The sequence below is a fragment of the Crassostrea angulata genome, chromosome 4 (genome assembly GCF_025612915.1).
Source record: "Crassostrea angulata isolate pt1a10 chromosome 4, ASM2561291v2, whole genome shotgun sequence".
NCBI lineage: Eukaryota > Metazoa > Mollusca > Bivalvia > Ostreida > Ostreidae > Magallana > Magallana angulata.
Window position 1 is genome coordinate 44,194,395 of NC_069114.1, and position 23,888 is coordinate 44,218,282.

Below are 23,888 nucleotides of genomic sequence, written 5' to 3' on the forward strand. Positions count from 1 at the left end.
ACTAGACTTCACCGAGATTCCTGTAAAATTCGATCGGAAGTACATGTGTTTGGATAATAGTCTCAAAATACGTAAGTACTGGTTGTTTCTCATATCATATCCTACTTTGATTTAAAACATGAACAATTTTTAAGATGTATATTTTATTTCACAACCTAGCGGTTATTTATATTAAACAATGATATTCAGAACAGAGTTATCGTTTGTGTTCAATCACGTGAAGAGTGGTTGTAAATATAAACATTGTGTTGCTTAATAAAATCAAAGCCATGTTTGATGCTTTTTGTGTGAAATACTATTTTTAAAAAAATGGTTGTCTGTTTTGCATAAAAACTTAGTATATCGAGCTATATTTAAGGAACATCCAGCATAAAATAGTATAGTTTGTTTACTATCATTACTATTACAAGGTCAGGCGCGGATCGAAAATAAACCCTTAATGGAGTCTCTTCTAAATATGTTAATTGTTGCAACAGCAGAAACAAACATTTTATTTGTATTGTCAAATTCATTTCTAGAACACATTTTATCCATCAATTAATGGAGATAAATTTTATGTTCAAAATCAATAAACGTCTATATTTTATATTTGACTACAAGTACCTAGATTTTATCAAATAGTCTATAAACATGAGGCACGATTTTTACTGCGAAACTGAAAGGGTCAAATAAACATACGTGGTATAAAATTTAAATGACGATTACATTCGAAGGGATGTGTTGCAACCACTTTTGAAATGAAACCACTATTGAAATAAATTATTTCAATAGTGGTTGGGAATGCATTTCACTAGTAAAATCACTTTGCAACCACTATTGAAATAAAGTCACTATTGAAATAAATTATTTCAATAGTGGTTGGGAATGTATTTCATTTGAAAGATTCCTTTGCAATACATTCCTAACCACTATTGAAAAAATTATTTCAATAGTGGTCTTATTTCAATAGTGGTTGCAACAGTGCATGTATTGAATACAATTTCTCCGAAATTCGAAGGCGGCGGACATATGGTAATGACTTTTGGGGGAATATACGGAATATTTGTTAAGGCGGACATAACGTGATGATTTTTTCGAAAAAGTGGCGGACATTTCCTGATGGCGGACATAACGTGACGATTTAAAAAAAAAAGTGGTGGAATATCGTGACGGCGGACATAACGTGACTCAAAATCAGAAATATTATAAAGACCACATTTAATGCAAACTAATAGTTCATGATACATTTGCGTATATTTTATCTAATAAATTAAAAAAATGTCTCACAGCCTAACGAATTCGCCATTGGTACACTAGACACCAACTTTTGTAAAACATCTGAAGATGAAAATAAAAGCGTTTATGTTTATCTTTTATATATTTATATATATATTTAGTAAATAAAACAAATAACAACAACTACACGGTAAGAAATACCCAACGAAAGACATATCAAAACTGACTGTAATTCAAGCACAAGTATTTCAAAATCGTCGTAAATTACTGTAGAACGTTTCCTATGTCATCTATGTCATACTGTTATACCATCGCACATTCACAAACCATACACGGTAAGTAGTATATGTAGATTGTTGAGTGACAGCATGAACTTAAGATAACAAAGTGTTCCTTGTAAAAACTGATAAAAACGACAACAGGCTTTTATTTTTTATTTATATATTATTATTTTTTTTAATTTACTACCGCTTTTTTACCATGGTATAGGAAGTGCAACCGTAGTCTATAATGATTTAGACGTTTTACATTTTGTATAAACGACAGAAGTTTTCGATGAGGGTGCAAAGTAAGGCAGCGCTATCTTGATGTGGATACCTTTGCGAATCTTTCAAATGCTATACATTTTTTTTATATTTGTCATTCATTGTAGAATTTTTTATTTCTTTTTTGTTTTACATTGCTACAAATTATACTTCATCCATTTAGAAGTCTATGCAAACTGGATGCCTCGTTCGAAAAGCAACCGACCGTGGCTATATTGACTTGTTAATCGATCTCATTAGCAGCTGAGAGTCAAACAAAAATAATATGGCAATCAAATACTTTTATAAGTTCATGTCAGCATGGAAAATAAATAATTAAATACAAGGTATAATCATTTCTGAGTAAAACACTGTTTTAGGTAATAAAGTATGAATAAAAGAAATGTTTACGAACGTATAATTTAAGTTTGTATGTTTTATCTGACACGTAGTATATTTTATCGCTATACACTTATTAAATGATTTCAAAAAAATATTTACAATTTTTTTTTTAATTTCTTAGTTGTTTTAAGTACAAGATCATTGGTTTGTAACTTGATTTTTAAGATTTTTGAAAGGGCGGTTAGAGATGGAAGGTATGGGTTTGTTAAATAGTGATATTTACATTAAGTTATAAAAATGTTGTTGTCCTAAACACTCAAAATCAAAACTTAAAGCCACTAAATATCAAAACTTAAAGTATGTTGTAACCAAGCATATTCAGTTTAACGTTCTTGGGATTTGCAACCAACCATTGTTTTTTAACATTATTTATTCACGTAGAAGGGAAATCTACCGTACAAAAAATAACATAACACACAACTCACAGAATAACTGTTTGTATTGTTTTTTGTTTTTTTTAATCGTTTTATTTTTTACTGTTCTTTTTTTCATAAATTTTAGATTCAAATTTTCACAGTTCTACTGCGCAAATGGAATGCATTCTATTCTCTTTGTAGTTTCAATAGCAAGTACAATCAATAGTATTCAAGTTCTATGCTTATACCACATACCAACAAATGTAAGCTAGAACAGCATTACAGAACACTGTATGCAGTCAAATGATAAGTATCCTATGGTGTTATTTTTTCTTTTAGTTAATTTTTACATAACTGTTTAAAGGCTTTGACTTTGTTTGTATTTGCAATATCAGAGTGTTTTTGGAGTCACGTTTGCAGAAGTCTAATTCTAATATAACTGGTTGACTGTTTTTACCAGTAAGCATTGGAATTGATTTTTCTTCCTGAAATACATGCATAATTTTATTCTTAGTTTTGCTTTTTGCATCTGTATAAATGTTTGGTTTTGTTGTAGTTTCATTGTTTTTTAAATAGCAGTTTTGCAGCAAAGTTTGCTTATTTCATGATGTGACATCAAAGTTCAAAAGATGACATTTTTTACCAGTAAGCATTGTACTTAATTAAAAAAAATCCATGACATAAAATGAACTGTTTAACGCATTTAGCATTATACGGCCCATTTGTCGGGTAATCAAATTTTATAAATAGGATAAAAACATGAATGGAAATTTTTAAAGGAAGGATTAAGTAGAAAAATTAATTTTTCTTGATTCTCCTAACGAATTTTACTAAGAACAAGGTCCGCCCGATATAATTCCTGCTACATCATGGTAAAATGTCAATATTAAAAAGATTCCGTTCATGTGTAACTGTTACATTTTTTAAAAAGTTTTTTCTACAAAGGTGGCCTGAAATACCGCCCCCAGTAGTTTGACAGTAAATTTCAGAATGTCTCTTTCTATTTTAAATGTAATTAACTTTAAAATAAATTTATTCTTGTAGAATATCTTTCTTAAAAAGAAAAAAGAAATCAATCATATTGGAGATATAATTGGTCATTATTTTTGGTAGAAGGACAGTGCTTACATTCAGTCTCCTTAAAACTTTAAGCTCCGTCCCACATTTAAAGCTTTTAAAACACACAAGCGCGGATGGAAACATTCTTTTCCTTCAGCTGGTCAATGTATTTTGTCAAAATTAATTAAAAAAAAAAAATGATTTTTATGCACTCATATGTAATTCTAAAAAAAATGCAAAAGTACAGTGTCTTGCCAATATAAAATGATGTTGTTTACGTGGTGTGAACTCGCTTAACTTCTCATTAGTCTCATTAGTCAACCCGTTTTCCAAAAAAATCTTAGTTTTTACTCACAATTTTCGAAGCTGTGACAGCCATTGAAATGCATTGACGTTAATTTGACTAATCTGGTTTGAAGACAGAGACCTATGAATGAACACAAGATATAAACGTTTGGGGTAATTACATTTTTGAAGTGAATGATTTGTAATAGAAAAAAACAAATATACAAAGGCGCTTATGCAAATGAATTTTCCCTGCATTAAGTCAAGTTTTGTTTCGTTTGCAAATATATTTCACATGTATTCCAATTTAGTTATCGTACACAGAAGTAAATAAACTCAAATTTATGGATCTGAAATCATAATGTACTACTTAAACTGTAAACCAATCTTTGCTTAGTAACATCACTATCTGAAGCTTTGAAGTTCTCTTTTATTATGTTATCACAAAACATTATTTTTTTCTAATTGTGGTCCATCATCAACAATAAAGTGTATACGCATCATGATTAAGATAGTAACACTTTATATATACAAATATTATAGCACATGTTGGCTTGAATGAAATATAAACACTTCCGGATTATACCAGTTTAACATGCTTTACCTTGCTCCTAACGTTTAAATAAATACCCATTTCATTCAAATTCAGTAATCAGTATAGTCAACTAGGAATCTTTTTTTCTTACATGAAAACATTCTTTCTACAATGTGATTGTATGACTGCTAGGGTTTGTTAATGAATCCACGGCGCTTTAAAAGTCATGACAATAACGACGGGTTCGAGTCAACGACTCCAAGTCTACAATAGGGGAACCACACATCAAGGTTGCAGCAAATTTACACAAAGATGAAAGCAAACCAAACACACAGAATATTGTCTACATTCTTTTACAATGTCGTTTAGAAAGTTACTTAAGTAAAAATAGATGGATTTATATTACGTGTACTGAGTTATTGTGCAAAATGTGAAAATTTGGCGCATTAAATTAAAACCTGAGGTTAATTTGTAAAAAATGTAAATATAACACCAAGCGGCTTAATAATAAGCTTTTCACGCCGTCATATTATGACAAGATATGTTATACGATATAGATGAATTTGTTTAGATAATGAAATGAGGCGTTTCAACCAAAATTAAATATATGTAGTGGTATAATAATGGCATTTTTAATTCAATCAAGTTGTGTTATATGGTGTGTGTTCAAAGAAAAGAATACATAATTTTAAAAAAAGTCATGTCATATCAAATTGTATCACATCTTGTGTTTTCAAAGGAAAGGAGACACATGATAAAATAAGACATGTGCTCCCTTTCTTTCAAAGGTTGTTAAAATCCCAAGCTTGATGACGCAACCTCTAATTATGAAATGATCCCAATAGAACTGGAATCTGATTATTATTATTTAGGCAATCTAATATTTACGAGAAACATAACAGGCATGGGCACGATTACTTGAAAATATAATTGATTGATTATCGATTACATAGTGGATATTTGTGTAATCAATTATTAATCACACTCATTTTAGTCCTATAATCGATTGTAATCGATTACTTTAAAACAGGTTTTCATTTAATGATCGATTACTTCTAGTATTTTTCACTTAAATGTAATTGATATCTCTTTTGAACATAGCGTATCAGTTGATTTCGATTTAGAGTTATATAGGGAATTCTTTTAACAATGAAAAAGAAATTGAGACTTCAATTTCTATCTTTTTTGGATAACATTTTATAATTTCTACTGCTTATTCAAACATTAAGCAGTTTTCTTGAGTATTCTCTCTCTCTCTCTCTCTCTCTCTCTCTCTCTCTCTCTCTCTCTCTCTCTCTCTCTCTCTCTCAATAATGGTCAATCAATAAGAGCTCTAGTGATTTTTCTAAGACATATTAGATTCAATTATGAAAAAAATTGCGGAGTGAACGCATACTATACAACTGATTATCTGATTATATACTCAAGTTAACCAATATTTATATGCTTAGTGAAATAGGAAAATCATACTAACTACATGAATATAATCAATTTTACTCTAATTATAATATTATAAATAACACGGGTAGAGTATTTTTTTTCTATTAATATGTGCATCACAATATATTAATGTGAAAGGTAATCGAAAGTAATCGAAAAAGTTATTATAATTACACTAATTTTTTAGCTGTTATCGATTAAATTACGATTACAAGTAATCGAAAATCTCTTCGATTACAGATAACTGTCGATACTTGAAAAAGAGTAATCATTACAATCGATTACGATTACTCCATTACGATTACCCAATGCCTGAATATCAACATTCAAAATAACGACATTATACCATATTTAAAGCACATTGCATTGTAATTAGAAGAAATAATATTGACGGTCTTTTATCACAAAAAAGTACATAAATAGAGATCAGACAGCAGACCTAACTCTTAAACTACTTCCAATTCAGTTTAGCTGATTTCCTAAAAAATAAGGTCGAACGCTTGTTTAACCCCTATATGTCATTTGATACTAACCAGTCGCAATGATCAACGATAGAATTATATATAAATAGATTAATTGCTAATTGTTATTTAAAGAAATAAATGTAGAGGCCCTCAACCTCAAATGTTATATTTAAAATAAAGTGTTCAAACTTAAGGTAGCTCGTGGGTAACTGTTTGTGAGAAACACACCCTAACAACTTGTCCGCTTGATCCATTGGGCTCAAAGTTATATATCTGAATTTTTTTTGAGATTCGTCTTCGTTGTTATGATGTTATTGTGTTTAAAACACAGCAATGCTGATCAAATCAAGCAATGCAATTTCAATGACAGAAAAAAATATGCAACATACACATTTTAGTCCGTTAACGCATTTAAAAACTGTTCTCCTAATTTTGTTTTTTACAAATTAGACGAATTTATGTTACTCAACACAATATCAGAAGAGATAATTTAGACTCAGTTTATAAAGATTATCAATACGTGTTCCGGCTAATTTTTGCATTACAACTTTAAAGTTCTAATATTTTTCAAAACCTTATATTCCCATTATGACTTTACTCTAAGTTAGCGCGACGTTATTATTATCTTGCGTTTGAGAACCAAAAATTAATTTTGTTAATTAGACAGCAACACATATCATTACATGAAAACACTTAGTAGATATCATAAATACATATCTCTTAGTTAATATCGAATGCAGATAAACAATTTATGGAAGTCTGTAAAGAGAATAAAAATGACTTTTTTTCTGTTCAAGAAACTTAATCAATGCAGAAATAATTGCATAAAACCATAGAGGTAGTAAGTTCGTAATCGTATATAATAAGCAGCTAAATGGTTTAGATCTTTAGATCAGTAATTGAAGTCACAACGTTTAAGTTTTAATTGTAAAAGTAACGCATTTTCTATCATTTAGGACCGAAGCATTCCTAATAGAACATACTGTTACCCTATAAATCACGTCTATGAAATGTCATCACTTAATAGTTAAGAGATTTTATAAAGTGTAAGCAACATTATTGAAATATTTCATTTTAAGTTGTTATAGAGTATTAGTAATTTTCTAAAAAGTTAAATAATTATGCTAAGACGGTCAATTTTTTATGTCTGTTATTATAATGATGTCAGCAAACCCGCCAGATACCTTAAATGTAGACTAGCAGATAGTGCATTAACTATTATTTTAAACACGTTATCAATATAGCTCTTCTCCTAAACGCAATAGTTTCTTCAAATAAAAAAAACTGTAACATGCAGACATTTGTTATGATTTGAGACAAATGACAAAAATGTAATTTCATCTAAAACTTTATCAGCCGTTCAGGGAGGAGGGTTTCTTGTTGATAGCAAACACAAAACTCCCCATCCCCCTCCCGTCTCATTCTAATTCTCTCTCTCTCTCTCTCTCTCTCTCTCTCTCTCTCTCTCTCTCTCTCTCTCTCTCTCTCTCATAGTAATTGGTCAACAAAGTTTTAAGTTGGAGGACTCTGACGCATCACGCGAGGATCCAAGAAAAAAAAGTTGGTACATTTATATGTATTTGCTGTTGCACATTGTTGTTAAGCAATTTGCACGAGCAAAATGACGGAAGTTATATCTAGAAGTAACTTTCATTTCTTAATAATTTGTTAATGAACGCTTGTCGTAAATGGAACTCATAATTACTATAATTCACACGATGCACATTTTTTAATTATAAACAAACAAACAATAAATAAACAAAAAAGCAAATAAAATGAATAACCAAAATAATGTCTTCAATTTAAATATGATTTTAGTATCCTTGTATTTGCAATACTTTTATCTGATCACGTACTTTTATTGTATTTATCGTTAAAGACCCAATTTGAAGCCACCTCCCTTAAAGTTAATCTGGATTGAGATAAAAAAAAAACCATACACCTTGTCAATCACAAAAGAAACAATGACCTAAATCTGATTGACAGATTTGGCAAAACGTGTCAGCTCTACATCGGGACCGGGTGTGTTGATAACAATTAACGGTTAAAAAAACTTATTGGCATTCCCAATTTTATCTACCGCAGATATGATTTCGTAGTTGTCTGATTGCAATTGAATGAACATTGGAAATAAATCAGTACTGTGCATCTAACACTGCTAGAAATGAATAAGAGGGAACTATTTTCTCGTTTTCTGATGTACGTAATTACGACAGTCATATTCAAAGAATATGCACGGATTACTGCGCAGAGGTGCGAAATCTTGAATTGGGTCCGTCGTCCTTAAAGGTGAATATCATGGAACAGAGTGTTTTTTCCTGAGTAAGATGGTCTTCACACCCCTTCCCCCCAAGGAATACAGACTTTGAATGGTTAAAAATATTTTTTGTGTGGGATATTTTCTTCTTTATGAACGTTAATGTCAAATCCAAATTTTTATGAATTAAAATATAGGAAAAAAGGGTCGTCTCACAACATTTGAGCGTAGCTTAGAATCATTTTCTACCGAAAAGAGAAATTCAGATAAATTCAGTACATATCCCCTATGTCACATAAAAATAGAACACAATTAAAACAGAACAAAACCTTGAAATTAAGAGCGTTAAATGAGAAACGAACTTTTCATTGAGTTTGAATGTACCCTGATCAAACAATGAAATGCACATTTAGTTTCAGACGCATATGTTCGCTTGCAATATATTTGACACCCTTTTACCAAGATGGCTTCACAATTAAACTTTGGTTAAAATAAAAAAAATTGTTGTAGATTTAATCCAGTTGATTAATACTGCCAACGAAAATAATGAAAATCTTCAAGGAATATTTCTTTTTCTAGAGTACGTTTCAATATTTCTGTATAATGTTTTGGCTCACGATGAAATGTTATGAATGTATAAATGAGAATACCGTTTCCGTGTAAGTATTACATTTATGTAAGTAAAAATAAATATTTACAAAAAGTCTAAAGTTCTTTTACAATTTGGTAAAAAGTTCAAGGTAAAGTGTAAGTTAAAAATAATCATAGTTTTTACTCACAATTCTCTTAGCTGTGACAGCCCTTTAAATGCGTTGTTGTCAATCTGACTAATCTGGTTGTTATATAGCCACCTATCAATAAAAACAATGTCGCAACTTTCGGGATAATTACACTGTTAAATTGAATGACTGGTAATGAAAAAAAATAATAAACAAACAAACAAAGAAACTAAAACGTCCATGCAAATGAATTTCATATTCATGCAGAAAATCAAACATTTGTTCAAATCTTAATTTTATTTTATACATATGTTTGTAGAATTCTCGTGCATAAAATAACAATACAAAAATATTTAAATCGTAAACCATAATCAGTAACTTAAACTGTAAGCTAACCATTTTCTACAATTTAGTATGTAAATCATATGCATTCAATATTTACAATGCCTTACCAATATATTGGTTCTCACTTATCTGTTTGCAATGAAAATATCCTTGTTTACTCTCTTAAAATTTCGTTTTGTGTAGCTCTGCTATTGTAATCTTATTTTTTACAGATAGAACATACAGTGTATATTTTTTTGTCCATCCTCAACATTTAAGAATACACATACCATGAAAATAGCATTTTAGCTTGATAATCTGTGCGGCATTTCGATTTTTCCAGAGTATATCAGTTAAGCATTCTTTACACTATTACTCAAAAAATATTCCTTTCATTTAGTAATCGATTTGGTCACAGAAGAAAATGTGACCTGTCATAAAACTACTACTAGACTACTATGAATGGTCAGTTAACATCCAGTGCTTAATTAAAAAGTCATGATAACGACGGACATGAGTCAACGTCTCCAATTCTTAATGCATTGGCAATTTGAGTCAAATATAAGAAATGAGACGCTTTTAATGATAATCAGTTAAAATATTCTGCCTTATAAATGCCCAAATTATTACAGTTTAAATTTGCGTATTTGAGATCAAGATAAGTAACACACTTTAGGTGCGTTATTTTTTAATCAAGAGGCAGATAATAGCAGTCAAAACAACTGTTAATGTTCTTCAGTTTATAAGATATCTGTGATATTCATTAGATTTGCTTTACTTTAAACAGAGATAAAACACAAAACCTCACCAATCCATTTACAATGTCAAACGGGGAACCAAAACATCTTATTGATGGGCCACCAGAAAAACAAATAGTTTAAATGTGGAGCTTATAACACTTACTTTACTTATCTGTTTACAGTCGTGTTTGAATGTATTATAAAGTTTAGACAACTTTGCTACTTTACTTTGCTTTACTTGAATAAAATGTAATCAGTAACTAATTGTTCTGTCCCTGCTTGTTTTATAAATTATTTGTTGTATTTGTTAATTTTGTGAAATTCCCAAAAAACGATTTAATCACATTCGACGAGAAAGAAAGGCTCGCCATTATTAAAAACGTGTGACATGATTTGGTCAAACCTGGTTTCCAATAACAAACAACTCTAAATCAAGTCATTATATCAACGATTAGTTCTGGACAAACACTCATTCTTTACTCACTACATGTATGTCATTTTTTAAATAAAATTTCAACTCGAAGAACCTATACTGACTTTAGACTAAACACTCTTTTAATAATAAAATGGAGACCCAAACAAGCTGGTTTTAACGCATACCTCAGTAACGTTATGTAATTCTACACAAGGGAAACGGAAACCAAAAACACGACGTTACACTGAATGAAGAAACATTCCTATGATGACAATTTATGACTTATTGTGGCTAACAAATTCTAAAGTAGTACATGTACTTGAAAAATTCTGTGAATTAGTTTTTCTAATGATAAAGTTTCCAAACAAAAAGCTGATTCTTCAAAGACATAGTTAGCAAATTTAGAAGATGAATGTAGCCTGTTTTCTAAACTCTTGTTTCCTGTCAGAGCAATGTGATTTACAAGAATGTTTGGAATATGAAAATCAGAATCCCCCCCCCCTCACTTTCTCAAAATGTTTTTTTTATGAATAATGGTGTGAAATCTCAGTCGATGCCTATTTTCGAAGCTAGTAAAGTATTGCCAAACAGTGTACCGACAGTTCCCTCAGTTGTTATTGACGGCCCATCATTAGTCAATTCAAAACAACCGAACAATGTCAAACCTTTGATAACTATGCCAATGACATTATCCTAACGCACATCACTTCGCTTGCGATTGGAGAGTAGACATTGTGGAGAGTAGAAAATATCTTCGATGTTTACAAAGATCATAAAGGTGAAACTAGAAGAAAACGAGGCATAAGATATAGAAACACTAGACCACCAAACACTTTTCTTCGGTGTAACGAGAACAAAACAAGACCATCTGGATTTAAGCAAACCAAATCGTATCTGCAAATATTACGACAGAAACTATTATAGTTGTAACAAAGGAAAAAATGCAAATCAATGCAAAACATGCCGCCTTAGGTAGTCTTAATTCAATCATCATAGTAAGTTCGGATACAGATTGTTGTTGTTATTGGTGTGGTTGTTTTTGATGATTTAAAAGTTGATGAGTTATGGCTGACATTTGGAAAGGGCAGGAAATTTGCGATGGATACCAGTTCATGGCATTGTTAGATCACTGGGTCCAAGATCAAAGCACTGTCATTCTTTCATGCATTCACGGACTGGGATACAGAGTCCGCATTTGTTGAGACAGGTAAAATGACAGAATGGCAGGCTGAAATGTGTTTGTAAATGTAACAGAGGTCCTCAGATTCAAGTTCTCCTTGTGACAGTGTGACAGAACATATGATTAATAAATTAGAAGAATTTGTAGTCATCATGTACGTTCGGTCCAGCACTTCCAATAGAGTAAATGACACGCGCCTTCGCCTCTTTGCTCGTAAACAGCTTCCATACAACGGCATCCTTCGATCCATCAAGAGCTGCTCTTGTAGAGCATATTAAGAGATCTGTATTGCAAGCTAAACATATATTGGGTCAGTCACTATACAAGTGATAAACCTAAGCATCCCCTTCCAGATAGGGTTGGGATAAAATTGCGGTTTATCGGTTTCACACGGGAAATCCATACCACCAATGGCGGCTTCATGTCAAAAACTACTAAAATGTTGATGTAATATTAGTTGATCTGGGGAATGCAAATGTTTCAAGTCCGAATTATTTTGCACTGCTCTCCGCAGTGCAACTGCTTAGACGATTAGATCACGTGCATTCAAAAATCAGCTGCAGCATGTTTTAAACGCATGTGCAGAGTGTTCAGTTATGAAATGAACATCAAATTATATCATACAACAAATTCTTCTTCATAATTTCACAGAAAATAAAAATATTACCCAAAAATATTTAGAATATTATGAAAACTTTATGAAAAAAGACGCCATTTTGAAATAAGAGGCGGCCATCTTTAAAATGACCAAAACTTGAATGGCCGACGATATTTTTTGATCAAGTAATGTTCAAGGAACCTTCATGCAAAATTTGGTGCTTGTCTCCACAAGTGAAATATCTTGCTGAAATATTGACCTAAGCCCCTACACTACAACAATTGGTCAACAAAGTTTTAAGTTGGAGGACTCTGACGCATCACGCGAGGATCCAAGAAAAAAAGTTGGTACATTTATATGTATTTGCTATTGCACCTTGTTGTTAAGCAATTTGCACGAGCAAAATGAGGGAAGTTATATCTAGAAACAACTTTCATTTCTTAATAATTTGTTTATGAATGCTTGTCGTAAATGGAACTCATAATTACTATAATTCACACGATGCACATTTTTCAATTATAACAAACAAACAATAAATAAACAAAAAAGCAAATAAAATGAATAACCAAAATAATGTCTTCAATTTAATATGATTTGAGTATCCTTGTATTTGCAATACTTTTATCTGATCACGTACTTTTATTGTATTTATCGTTAAAGACCCAATTTGAAGCCACCTCCCTTAAAGTTAATCAGGATTGAGATAAAAAACATGTGTCTTGTCAATCACAAAAGAAACAATGACCTAAATCTGATTGACAGATTTGGCAAAACGTGTCAGCTCTACATCGGGACCGGGTGTGTTGATAGCAATTTACGGTTAAATAAACTTAATTATTGGCATTCCCAATTTTATCTACCGTAGATATGATTTCGTAGTCTGATTGCAATTGTATGAACATTGGAAATAAATCGGTACTGTGCATCTAACACTGCTAGAAATGAATAAGAGGGAATTGATTTTCTCCTTTTTTGATGTACGTAATTACGACAGTCATATTCAAATAATATGCACGGATTACTGTGCAGAGGTGCGAAATCTTGAATTGGGTCCGTCGTCTTTAAAGGTGAATATCATGGAACAGAGTGTTTTTTTCCTGAGTTAGATGGTCTTCACACCCCTTCCCCCCAAGGAATACAGACTTTGAATGGTTAACAATATTTTTTATGGGATATTTTCTTCTTTATGAACGTTCATGTCAAATCCAAATTTTTATGAATTAAAATATAGGAAAAAAGGGTTGTCTTACGGCTTTATAAACCTACTTTAAGCTGTAGACGCCGCTGTTAGCAACCATTATCTAGTAAGGTATAAGAATTAAGTTTTTCAGAGTAGCATGGCTTGTGACTGAGATATGTGCAAAGCTACTAGCAGGCAATGATATGACCATTTATTAATCAATTAACAAACATGTATTCTTTTTTCAGAAAGAAGCCTGTTGCCATTATTTTACACACAGTATTACTTTTGTAATCTCAGTTGAGTAGAACGCATTGACTATACATTAACTAAGTAGGAATTGAAACTGATGAACCAGGCTTACAGTGTTTGAAGCTGAGATAACCCCTGAAAGGTGTTGTTGTCGATTCCACTTATCTGATTTCTATCAAGGTGCCTATAAAAATACAATGTATTGTTGTTTATGTGTTCCGGAAACTGCTAATACCTGTGTGTCTGGTATAATCAAAATGTGTAAATACGTTACAGGTTTTGAATGTTATGTGTGCAGTCTGTTTATGTATCGTTTAATAAAAATGGAATAACATGTGTTCTGGAAATGGTGGCTGTTTTTTGAAAAAAATAACAAAAAAACATTCATTTACATATAGAAGGTTAAATGATTTATGAGTATACCACAATTTAAAATAACGTTGAGAACATGTTTTTATTTAAAACGAAATATTTACGTTCATTTATTTTGATATGGTTTAATTTTCGCTTCCATTGCTTCGTTTTTGATCGGTGAACTCCATTATCATTTCATTATTTTTCTCGAAAATAAAAGTAGTTCCTTCAAAATAAAATGTAAATTTTGATGAGAATTAAATTGCTACATAGATTTGTGCATGCTCTCATCACAACATTTGAGCGTAGCTTAGAATCATTTTCTACCAAAAAGAGAAATTCAGACAAATGCAGTACATATCACCTATCCCACATAAAAATAGAACACAACAAAAACAAAACAAAACCTTGAAATAAAGAGTGTTAAATGAGAGACGAACTTTTCATTGAGTTTAAATGTACCCTGATCAAACAATGAAATGCACATGTAGTTTCAGACGCATATGTTCGCTTGCAATATATTTGACACCCTTTTTCCAAGATGGCTTCATAATTAAACTTTGGTTAAAATTAAAAAAATGTTGTAGATTTAATCCAGTTGATTAATACTGCCAACAAAAATAATGAAAATCTTCATGGAATATTTTTTTTTCTAGAGTACGTTTCAATATTTCTGTATAATGTTTTGGCTCACGATGAAATGTTATGAATGTATAATGAGAATACCGTTTCCGTGTAAGTATTACATTTATGTTAGTAAAAATAAATATTTACAAAAAGTCTAAAGTTCTTTTACAATTTGGTAAAAAGTTCAAGGTAAAGTGTAAGTAAAAAATAACCATAGTTTTTACTCACAATTTTCTTAGCTGTGACAGCCCTTTAAATGCGTTGTTGTCAATCTGACTAATCTGGTTGTTATGTAGCCACCTATCAATAAAAACAATGTCGCAACTTTCGGGATAATTACAGTGTTAAATTGAATGACTGGTAATAAAAAAAAAAAATAAACAAACAAACAAAGAAACTAAAACGTCCATGCAAATGAATTTCATATTCATGCAGAAAATCAAACATTTGTTCAAATTTTAATTCTATTTTATACATATGTTTGCAGAATTCTCGTGCATAAAATAACAATACAAAAATATTTAAATCATAAACCATAATCAGTAACTTAAACTGTTAGCTAACCATTTTCTACAATTTAATATGTAAATCATATGCATTCAATATTTACAATGCCTTACCAATATATTGGTTCTCACTTATCTGTTTGCAATGAATATATCCTTGTTTACTCTCTTAAAATTTCGTTTTGTGTAGCTCTGCTATTGTAATCTTATTTTTTACAGATAAGAACATACAGTGTATATTTTTTTGTCCATCCTCAACATTTAAGAATATACACACCATGAAAATAGCATTTTAGCTTGATTGAAATATAAAGATTCATCTTTATGATAATCTGTGCGGCATTCACAGGGCGAAAAACCATCTTTAAGCAAGTCCTTAAAGGTGGCTTAAAGGTGACTTAAAGGAGCTTAAAGGCTATACAACCTTTAAGCCGCCTTTAAGTCACCTTTAAGCAAGTGCTTATAGGTCCTTAATGTCCAGACTTCTTTAAGCCACCTTTAAGCCACCTTTAAACCACCTTTCAGCATCTTTAAGTGGTATTTACGCTCTCTTTACACTGCCTTTACACTGTCTTTAAGTGGCCTTTAAAGGCCGAACATTTTACAAACGCCCCCTTTTTTACCTGCACAAACTTCAAAAAGATGCCGCTTGTCAATCACGTTTGAAACAATATCACCCAGTTTGATTGACGTGATCGTCCGAGCGTGATCTGGCCAGGTCTGCGGATTTCTGTTTACTAGCAATTAACAACGTTATCTTTGATAGCTTCCGTCACGTATTAAAAGGGGGATTAAAAATTGTATTTTTAACATTATGAGTATTAGCATTGTTTATGAAAAATAATTATTTAGTAATTGAAAATACGCAATTCATATTTGAATTATGTTGAATGCATGTGATTTAATAAATTCTACGAAGATGCATGAGCAGCTCCAAAGCACATACAATTTTCTTTTTTAAACACTCTTCTGAGCTACTAAAGCTGTATTTACTGGTAATACACTCAACTGGAACTTGTTGCACGAAAACGTCACTCCATGGCAAATGAACTCCATTGTCACCGTGTAATGGCTGCCTTTACATTCGATCCACATTCAAACTGATCGTATGGTTTCTTACAATTATATTTATTAAAATTACCTTCCTAAACATTGTCAAGTGCTAAACATAATGTACCGACTTATATTTTTAAAGCAGAATTAATTTACTGAATTTTTTTTTCAATTGTTCTTTAAACATGTGTGCTTAGAGAAAATTCGGACGACGCAAAACATTTCTGTATAAAATCGCTTCGTATGGTCATTAGAACAATAACATATTCAAACTAAGACCAATTCTGAATAATCATTTATTTCCTGTGTATTAATTTGCTTCCTGTGTATAGTGATTATTAGCGTTCACGACCGCAGGTAGACTGCAAGCCCCGGAGGCTTTCACACCTCTAGAAATTAAGCCCCGCCCTCACCTGAGATTTACCACCCGGTAAAAATGCACATGTAGTTTCAGACGCATATGTTCGCTTGCAATATATTTGACACCCTTTTTCCAAGATGGCTTCATAATTAAACTTTGGTTAAAATAAAAAAAATGTTGTAGATTTAATCCAGTTGATTAATACTGCCAACAAAAATAATGAAAATCTTCATGGAATATTTTTTTTTCTAGAGTACGTTTCAATATTTCTGTATAATGTTTTGGCTCACGATGAAATGTTATGAATGTATAATGAGAATACCGTTTCCGTGTAAGTATTACATTTATGTTAGTAAAAATAAATATTTACAAAAAGTCTAAAGTTCTTTTACAATTTGGTAAAAAGTTCAAGGTAAAGTGTAAGTTAAAAATAACCATAGTTTTTACTCACAATTCTCTTAGCTGTGACAGCCCTTTAAATGCGTTGTTGTCAATCTGACTGATCTGGTTGTTATGTAGCCACCTATCAATAAAAACAATGTCGCAACTTTCGGGATAATTACAGTGTTAAATTGAATGACTGGTAATAAAAAAAAAAAAAAACAAACAAACAAAGAAACTAAAACGTCCATGCAAATGAATTTCATATTCATGCAGAAAATCAAACATTTGTTCAAATCTTAATTCTATTTTATACATATGTTTGCAGAATTCTCGTGCATAAAATAACAATACAAAAATATTTAAATCGTAAACCATAATCAGTAACTTAAACTGTTAGCTAACCATTTTCTACAATTTAGTATGTAAATCATATGCATTCAATATTTACAATGCCTTACCAATATATTGGTTCTCACTTATCTGTTTGCAATGAATATATCCTTGTTTACTCTCTTAAAATTTCGTTTTGTGTAGCTCTGCTATTGTAATCTTATTTTTTACAGATAAGAACATACAGTGTATATTTTTTGTCCATCCTCAACATTTAAGAATATACACACCATGAAAATAGCATTTTAGCTTGATTGAAATATAAAGATTCATCTTTATGATAATCTGTGCGGCATTCACAGGGCGAAAAACCATCTTTAAGCAAGTCCTTAAAGGTGGCTTAAAGGTGACTTAAAGGAGCTTAAAGGCTATACAACCTTTAAGCCGCCTTTAAGTCACCTTTAAGCAAGTGCTTATAGGTCCTTAATGTCCAAACTTCTTTAAGCCACCTTTAAGCCACCTTTAAACCACCTTTCAGCATCTTTAAGTGGCATTTACGCTCTCTTTACACTGCCTTTACACTGTCTTTAAGTGGCCTTTAAGTCAATATTGATCAAGCTGAACAATAAAAACATATATTCAATGCAAAAGCTCTTTTATAGAGATGGGAGGGGGTCATCCGAGTGATAATATAATTTCCAAGGAAGGGGGAGGGGGTGTTCCAGGAGGTTTTAATCGTCGCTCCATTAAACGCAGATCGCTATCATCACCACCGCTCCGATGGACACAGATTGCCGTTATAAAATTCTTTATAATTTTTGGGGGGTTTCAAAATTATTGTAGGGATGAGCGCAGTCTCTGTATCTTAATATGTGCATAAAACTAATTAAAGTATGTTTGTTTTCTATTATAAATTAATCAGTGAAAAAAATCTTTCTCTCTCTCTCTCTCTCTCTCTCTCTCTCACTCTCTCAGTTCATCCGGTTATTAAACAAAATAAAGATAATGAACCAAAAATGCATGATTTAATTTGTTAATCGGTTTAAGGTTGTATTTTTTTTTCAATTTTCATTATTTCTAACTCTAGATCTGCTAGATACATGTTAAAGATGAAAAGACACTCAACTGCCTCTGTTATATCGGGCAGGATATTACTGCTTTGTTTGTCTAGACATAGTTTTCTTCGTTTGTGTATATCTAATTAGAGTCTATTGTTTGTCCTACTTAAGAAAACCCCTGGAACTAACACAGAATATACAAGATATACACAACAGTTGTGTCGTGTGCCCAGGTGCATGTTTGTGTATATCTAATTAAAGTCTATTGTTTGTCCAACTTAAGAAAATCCCTGGAACTAACACAGAATATACAAGATATACACAACAGGTGTGTCGTGTGCCCAGGTGCACGTCAGGGTTTCTAAAGGCGTTGAATGTTAGTATGTACGAGTATACGATAAGTCTAGTGAATAAAAGTTAATTTACATTTGTAATTCATTTTCAAAGTATTATTTCCTAGCTCTGGGTTTCAAAGATGTTACGTCTACAAATTAACGATACATGTATGTAAGAGTAAAATCTTGAGGCTCATTAATTAATGTACCGGTGATCATAAATAGGGGTTGATTATTTAAATATATGTATAAGGGTAAATATGTCAAATATACCCGGCCTGGCACATCATACAATTGTATGTACAAGTCATTTGCAATTGCCACATGCAGTAAATACGTCACCGGTAATTGGTAATTTTGTTTGTTATAGAATTGATAGTTTATAAATCATGTACATACAATTACATGTAAATATTTAAACATATTGGAACGGCGCCGCGATCGTGAAAACCGGGAAACTGCGGGAAATTGAACAAATACCCTAATAGTATCAATGCATTTAATAAAAGAAATGATTTCATTTTCTTTCTTACATTTTTATAGCTATAAATAAGATGAACGTATATCTACTCGGTTTAAATTTATTAACTACATGTAAGAAAGCCTACTATAGTGAACCTAACGGTTTCCATTAAGGTATAATATATTTTCGTTCACTGAAGACCAAGTTCCGTATTTCATTCTAAATACATGCATGCATGTAATTTATAAATTAGATATAAGTGATTGTTACAAACTGAATGGTTTGTCAAAATCGTTTCAAGTAAACACATTCAATACAGTGATTCAATATCCACTGATATATAGGATATAAAAACGCTCGAATATCTGTAAGTTGCCGTGGCGCAGAGGATGTGTGGTGATGCTAGTAAATTAAAGGTCCCGGGTTCAATTCTTGCCGTGGCCGGTTTTTTTTTGTGTTTTTTTTTCATTTTTCTTTCTAGAACAAAAACCGTTTTAATACCTTTTCTTTCATAAAGTTAATACATTTTGTTGGAAATTAAGCACAATATTGAATTAATTTTTTTTAATGGCTTAAAGGTGGCTTAAAGGTAGCTTAAAGGTGGCTTAAAGGTGGCTTAAAGAAGTTTGGACATTAGGGACCTATAAGTTGTCCTTAAAGGTGGCTTAAAGGTGGCTTAAAGATAGTCTTTAAGCTGCCTTTAAGCCATCTTTACGCTTTCTTTAAGCCACCTTAAAGCAATACATATAGCTTAAAGGTAGCTTAAAGGTGGCTTAAAGATCGTCTTTAAGCTACCTTTAAACACCTTTAAGCTATCTTTAAGGAGGACTTAAAGATGGTCATTCATCCTGTGATTTCGATTTTTCCAGAGTATATCAGTTAAGCATTATTTACACTATTACTCAAAAAATATTCCTTTCATTTAGTAATCGATTTGTCACAGAAGAAAATGTGACCTGTCATAAAACTACTACTAGACTACTATGAATGGTCAGTTAACATCCAGTGCTTAATTAAAAAGTCATGATAACGACGGACATGAGTCAACGTCTCCAATTCTTAATGCATTGGCAATTTGAGTCAAATATAAGAAATAAGACGCTTTTAATGATAATCAGTTAAAATACTCTGCCTTATAAATGCCCAAATTATTACAGTTTAAATTTGCGTATTTGAGATCCAGATAAGTAACACACTTTATGTGCGTTATTTTTTAATCAAGAGGCAGATAATAGCAGTCAAAACAACTGTTAATGTTCTTGAGTTTATAAGATATCTGTGATATTCATTAGATTTGCTTTACTTTAAACAGAGATAAAACACAAAACCTCACCAATCCATTCACAATGTCAAACGGGGAACCAAAACATCTTATTGATGGGCCACCAGAAAAACAAATAGTTTAAATGTGGAGCTTATAACACTTACTTTACTTATCTGTTTACAGTCGTGTTTGAATGTATTATAAAGTTTAGACAACTTTGCTACTTTACTTTGCTTTACTTGAATAAAATGTAATCAGTAACTAATTGTTCTGTCCCTGCTTGTTTTATAAATTATTTGTTGTATTTGTTAATTTTGTAAAATTCCCAAAAAACGATTTAATCACATTCGACGAGAAAGAAAGGCTCGCCATTCTTAAAAACGTGTGACATGATTTGGTCAAACCTGGTTTCCAATAACAAACAACTCTAAATCAAGTTATTATATCAACGATTAGTTCTGGACAAACACTCATTCTTTACTCACTACATGTATGTCATTTTTTAAATAAAATTTCAACTCGAAGAACCTATACTGACATTAGACTAAACACTCTTTTAATAATAAAATGGAGACCCAAACAAGCTGGTTTTAACGCATACCTCAGTTACGTTATGTAATTCTACACAAGGGAAACGGAAACCAAAAACACGACGTTACACTGAATGAAGAAACATTCCTATGATGACAATTTATGACTTATTGTGGCTAACAAATTCTAAAGTAGTACATGTAAATAAAAAGACGTGGCAATTGAACATGAAATCAATGTTTGACAAACAAGTACCTTACCAGCAAATGCTTATTTAAAAGGAAATTGTGACAATGTTGAATGTTTAAATGCGTATCGTTGTCAATGATGCAAAACCAGTCACACAGCTTTTGCGCGCGGTAACCATAGCATTTCGACTCAGTCATTATCAAACTACAATAATATAAGGACAACCAATCCATCGAGGTTGCAAGAAAACTGCCCACATTACATCCTTACAATAATTCACAAGGCTGTTATTCCCCCTTTTTATACCATTGTCACACCCCTTATATCTGACAAAAATATCAACGTTGACCAAATACACCTTTATAATATTAACTCAACATTTTAACGCAGTTGTATGAAAAGCTGATAAAAATAAGAAAACTAACAGGGTTGTGTAGAAAGTATGTACTTGTCTGTACTTCATATGATAATCAACTTTGCATCAAATATCATGTTGACATTGTTGTCAATTATGTTATTAAAATTATAAAAAAAGATATTTTAGGCAATAGTATTTTATCGTTGATATAAACATTACCGTTTTTAATCGTAGTTTAGCTCTGGGACACCTTTAAGGTATATGTGGCGGTTTTTTTTGCTAAGAAATATTTGATTTATTTATTTGAATATGTTATATAAAGATATATCTTCACAATAAATTACGTAGTTCATATCAATCGGCTTAAAAAGATATAGAAATTAATAAATAATTTTTATAATTATTTTTGAGTCCACAATAGAAGAGCATTTGAATAAACCCTGCCTTAAATCGGCCACTTGATACCACGCTCAGTCTATCATAACAACAATGGTGACGACGAGAAAGATAGGTATACCCGTAATACCGTTAAGTTTGACAGAATTGGCCAAGAAAGAAAAAAAAAGAGAGACTGACAAGGATAGGAACAAAGGGATGATTGTCATCGAAGACCTTGTGGATTGATTAAAATAGGAATTAAAGCCAAATTAAACTTAAGTTTTTATCATGAAGTTGTTGGGGTTTTGCTAGTCAGGTTTGTACGTGCTCCATGTGTCACATGTCTTTACTTTATATGTTATGAACCACAAGCTGATTTTCGTTTAGAGAAATTTTTGAATAAAGAATAAATAAACACTCTCAGTACATGCATAAATCCCGTCGGGGAGAGGGGATATTCACTCATTTTACCGTGTCGTTGATGCTAAAATAGTGTTTCATCTTAATTTATTACACATAATTAGCAATTTATATCGTTCTACATTAATGAATAACGAAATAATAATGCTTCGTGTATCATCTGATAAAAGAATTATTTAATTTAAGACATGAAAAACGTGATTCTAATTTGTAAACAAACTGTTCTTCCATCCTGTTTTCAATACTAGGTTTTCCCGCACTCATGCACAGTGGCGTTACAAATGGCCGATAACATTAATATTCATCAGACGTGTAGCAAAGTTTAGAGACAACTAATTAAAGAAAGAACATGTTTTACGGGCCTAGAGTGTGTGAAACGTCTAATTATAAGAAGCATGATGTATATTTTTACTAAATATCATGTCAACAATTTTACTCCAAATACGCCACACATACTTTTAACATTGCTGCGTAGATGAACTTCTTGCTTAATAATGTGAAGAACGCAATGATGATGCTTTAATAAAGTATGAATTGAAACTGAAAAACCAGACCTACAGTGTTTGAAGTTGAGATAAATGAGTTGTTGTTGATCCTACTTATCTGATATCCACCAAGGTACCTACATGAATACAAGGTATTGTAGTTTATGCGTTTCGGTAACTGTTTATGCCGTTTGTCTTGAAGAATATTTGTTGTGTATTCCGTCATAGGTTCTGAATGTTATATGTGCTTTCTGTCTCTGTGACGTTTAAAAAAAATGAAAAAAAAAATGTGTTCTGGTGTTTCTGGCCGTTTGTTCGAAAAAAGCATCCATACATACAACACATATATTAATTTATAAGCAACACTCGAATTTAGATGATAAAATATGTTTCAAAAAAAGTTTCAAAAGGGAAAACTTAATGTTTATTCTTTTTTAAAAATTACATTCAATATGTTTTCATTGCTTTGTTGGTTTTTTTACGGTAACTTTCAAAACAAAATATAAAAGGAACAGCCTGTCACGGTTTAATAACCTTTTTTTAATTTTAATTGAGGGCCAGACTGACATAAAAACAATTCGATAGCTTCGATAACCTATTAAGTTTGATAAAATCGAATTGCTCGAAGATTTCTACATGCTTTCAACACAACATTTTTGTTGAGCTAAGGATCATTCTTCACCTGTAGGAACATTTTTGACAAATACAGTGCAAATCTCACACACACACATTTAAACAGAACAAAACAAAAACAAAACAAAAACTTGAAATTAAGAGTATTAAATGAGTGACAAAGTTGTCAATGAGATGCTATGTTAAAACTCTACCGGAATTAGAATTAACTGTG

General features: G+C 31.4%; 1 long non-coding RNA gene across 1 annotated transcript in view; it reads right to left on the reverse strand.

Annotated features, from left to right (window-relative positions):
- Nucleotides 1-3,912: 3,912 nt before the first annotated feature.
- Nucleotides 3,913-23,888, reverse strand: part of LOC128179594 (uncharacterized) — a 50,165-nt gene continuing 30,189 nt past the window's right edge. Inside the window, exons 2-3 of the long non-coding RNA XR_008243105.1 lie at nt 9,317-9,388; nt 3,913-3,983 (exon numbers count right to left, since the gene is read on the reverse strand). This is a non-coding gene — a long non-coding RNA (uncharacterized LOC128179594). The remainder of the gene's footprint in view (nt 3,984-9,316; nt 9,389-23,888) is intronic.